Here is a 4,306-nt window from a genome sequence, read left to right on the forward strand (position 1 = left end):
GGGGCGGGGCGTGGGCTGCGCCGGGAGGGCGGGAAGGTGGTCTCGCTCTCCGAGTTGCAGCTTGAGGATAGAAAGTTTTTGCATGCCAGCCCTTCCTCCCCGGGTCCCTGTCGCTCACGGTGAGGCTTCCCTGCGGGCACCCGAAAGGCTTAATGGGGAAGAGCCGAGCAGATGTGCACCTCACCGCCACCACCCCGAGCCAGGGAGGGGACACTGGTGACCTCACCTTCCAGCCACCACCACCTTGAACCTCTTTTCTGGTTCATGATGGACCTTGGACCATGGAGAATCTGCGCTGTCTCTGGGAGCTGAACCCGTTGGGCAGGTGGAAGTGGTTTTAAAAAGCAGGTGAGTTTGGAGCGAGAGGAACTGCCTTCACATCTCAGGCTGCGGGGCGTGCAAAGCGCAAAACTCAGGGCTAAGCGCCCCTCGCCTCCTCACCCAATCTGCGCAGACTTTGCTCCAGGTTCTTCGCAGCGGCGGTGCGAACTTGGTCTCGGAAGAGGATGGTAGCAGGCCCAGAACCTCGAGCACTTTGCAGGAAGCGATGGCATGGTTACTGCTCTCCCTACCTGGAGAGGAAGGTGGCCCGAATTAGCGGATACAACTGTGGCAGAGAATCTGATTTGCTTTAGGTTTAACTGCGCCAGCCAGCTAGACTGGAAGTGTTCAATTTTCTCTAGATTTTGGAAGTTTCCATGCTTCGAGATTTCCTTCTACTTAGGAGTAAACAACATAGGCCTTACACCGTTTTTGGATGTTTCTTTCCTTCTATTTTAAATCTCTTATATCTACTGGGATTTACCTAAAATATAAGGATCCCTAGTGGCACAGTGGTGAGTAGTTGGGACCCACCAACCTCTCCGTGGGAGAAAAAGACCTGGTGTTAATCTACTCCTGTACCAAACCCACTGCTGTGGTTCCCACTCCTACTGACCCTATAGAACTGTCCCACAGCGTTTCAACGTCTTTAATCTTTATGGAAACAGACTGCCACCCCTTTCTGTCGTGGACAAACCACAGGCCTTAAAGGTTAGGATAGGAAGCCCTGTGAGGCAGTTCTGCGCTGTCATGTGAGATCGCTGTGAGTTGCAATTGACTAGATGGCACACCGCAACAGTAGCCTAAAATATGTAGACAGCCCTTCCCAATCAGTATGCGTTTCCTCTAGTTCCCTAGCAATCTTTCGAAACTGAGCACAGGGATTTGAAATAGCTCTGTGCTGTGTGATTTCTGCCCTGGCTATGTCATCTAATGTGCCCCTCCTAGCAGGGAGTGCTGTACCACAGAGTGGGTTAGAATGAGGAGATAAAGGACCTCTAGATTTGTCTACTGTTAGGATATTTGTGTTGAATGAGCTTGTTTTTACCTGAACCAGATACATTTAATTTGCCTTTGCTGCCTTTGGAAGGATTCCTGCATAGATAAGATGTCCATGGGTGGGGAATTCCTGTCTTAAGGATTGGTGGCGTTGTTGTTGTTGTTGTTAAGTACTGTGGAGTTGGTTTCCGAGGCTATAAATCTTTATGGGAGTAGAACGTGTCTCATCTTTCTCCTGCAGAACCGCTGGTAGTTTCCAACTGCTGACCTTGACGTTGGCAGCCGGACTTGTAACCACTACGCTACCAGCGCTCCTTTATTATTTATTTATTGACTTTTTAATGACATGCTAGACTCTGTGTGACATTTCCATCCATACATTCTTTTATTTTAGCAATCACTGTCATGGGCCAGCCACCCCAAGAGCAAGAGAGAAAGATAAAAGAGACCCAACCCTCAGGGAAGTGTGGTATCTGCAAAAGAAGGAAGGTGTGTGTCCCTTATCAACTCCTTGGGAAAACAAGACATGTGTGACATGACTGGTCAGGGCTGTAACTGCTCAGAGGAGGCCCTGACATCTAGACTGTGGAGCGATCAGAACACATGGCACAGGAGAGATGGACCTCTGCATCTGAAAGACTGAGAAGGATTTATAATGGAAGGTGAAGACTGGTCTTGTTGAGGGATAGGGAGTAATGGTGTTAGCGGAGGCTTCAAGCTCAGCATAAGTATATTGGGGTGTTGAGCATGATCTACTTGGGATGGTGGATTGGAGATGATGGGTTCAAGTAGTCAGGCCTGGGTCAAATGATAGAAGGCATTGATTGGCAGCCTGCACAAGTGTGGATTTTGTTGATAGTTGGGAGCCACCAGAGGACTCTGTGTAGCACATGGATAAATTGGAAGTGTGATTTAAGAAGGTTACACTGACTATGGTGTTTTGGACATAACTGGAGGGTGTTGTTGTTGTTGTTGTTAAGTGCTGTTGAGTCAGTTCCGACCCATAGCGACCTGTACAGGGTTTCTGAGGCTATAAACCTTTACAGGAGCAGAAGTTGTTGTTGTTAAGTGCCGTCGAGTCGGTTCCGACCCATAGCGACCTGTACAGGGTTTCTGAGGCTATAAACCTTTACAGGAGCAGAAGTTGTTGTTGTTAAGTGCCGTCGAGTCGGTTCCGACCCATAGCGACCCTGTACAGGGTTTCCGAGGGTGTAAATCTTTACGGGAGTAGAAAGCCTCATCTTTCTCCCGCGGAGCGGCTGGTAGTTTCGAACCGCTGACCTTAAGGTTCGCAGCCCGATTCGTAACCACTACGCTACCAGAGCTGAAAGCCTCATCTTTCTCCCGTGGAACAGCTGGTAGTTTCGAACTGCTGACTGTGAGATTGGCAGCCCGATTCATAACCACTATGCTACTAGAGCTCTTTGAGCAACTGGAGGATGTGAGCTAGTTAAAAAGGAAAACCAGTTACTGTTGAATTAGTTCAAACTCATGGCAACACTCTATGTCGGAGTAGAACTGAGTTCCACAGGCTTTTCAATAACTGTTCCCAAGCCTTTCTTTCAAGGCACTGTGTGGTGCATTCAGTTAACAGACAAGCCTGTTGGCCATTTGTGCCACCCAGGAGCTCCAGTTAGAAGAGTGTTGTTGAGTGCCGTCAAGTTGGTTCCGACTCAAAGAGTTTCCAAGGAGTGGCTGGTGGTCCTTGCAGTCCAGTGCTTTATCCTATAGCGCCACACCAGGACTCTAGTTAGAAAAGTTGTTGTTGTTAAGTGCCATCGAGTCGGTTCCGACCCATAGCTACCCTGTACAAGGTTTCCGAGGAGCAGCTGGTGAGCTTGTACCACCGATCTTGCAGTTGAAACAGCTTTGCAGTCTGGTGCATTAACCCACAGCACCACACCAGGACTCCAGTTAGAAAAGTAGCCCTGGAATAGTCAAGGTGTAAAGAAATGAAGGCCTGCACTTAGGTAGTGCCCTGCATGAGAAGAAGAGAGAACAGGTATATCAGAAACGCTTAAGAAGAAAGTCACTCTTCAGAGGATATGTTGTTTGGCTATATATTGGGTGGGGAGAGAGAGCAAGTTCAAGTTCAGAGGCATAATTCGATGCTGGAACATTTTCCTTCCCCTTTGCTTTCCTATTCCTCCACTCATTACCTATTTGGGCATTTATGCCTTTCTTGCTGTGCATGCAAGGGAAGGTATAGTAAGTAAGTAGTGTCTATTTAAGGTGGCCCCTGATCATCTCCAGCTCCCAGTATCCATGCCTCTGTGTAATTCCCTACTCCAAGTGTAGAATGGATGCAATAGACTTGCTTCTAACAAATAGAATCTGACAAAGTTGATGGGATATCAATTCTGAGGTTCCGTTACAAAAAGACTATGATGTATTTGTTTCTCTCTTGTGCTCTCATCTCCTTTGAAGCCCGCCAGCTGCCACGTGGTAAGCTGCTCTCTGGAGAGATCCATGTGGCACATGGGGCTGAGAAAAGGCTTCCTTCTAGCCAGTAGCCAGTGAGAAACGGAGTCCTGTCAACAGCCAATTGAGTGAGCCTGCAAATTCATATTCCTGCAGTTGAGCTTTCAGGTGAAACCACAGCCTTGGCCTACACCTCTTTACAACCTTGTGAGAGATCTTGAGGCAGAGCTACCCAGCTGCACCATGCCTGCATTCCTGACCCACATAAACTGTGAGCTAATTGATGTTTGTTTGTTGTTTTCAGTTGTTGCATTTGGTGTAACTTGTTATGCAGTAACTGAACTAATAAGGAATGATTTGGGTATATGGTGATTGGACAAAAAACTTACCAGAAAAATAAGTTTAACAAAGGAAAAGTCCAAGCAGAGTTCTCTTATTCCTCTTTTGAGTCTCCTGTGAATTGTCTATCATCCCTCTCAATTATTTTTGCCACAGGAGTATCTTCTACACTCTGGGTTTTGCAATTTATCCCCTGGGTACACAGGGTTTTGTTTGTTTGTTTGTG

This window comes from Chrysochloris asiatica, unplaced genomic scaffold, assembly GCF_000296735.1.
Source record: "Chrysochloris asiatica unplaced genomic scaffold, ChrAsi1.0 scaffold00010, whole genome shotgun sequence".
Classification (NCBI taxonomy): Eukaryota; Metazoa; Chordata; class Mammalia; order Afrosoricida; family Chrysochloridae; genus Chrysochloris; species Chrysochloris asiatica.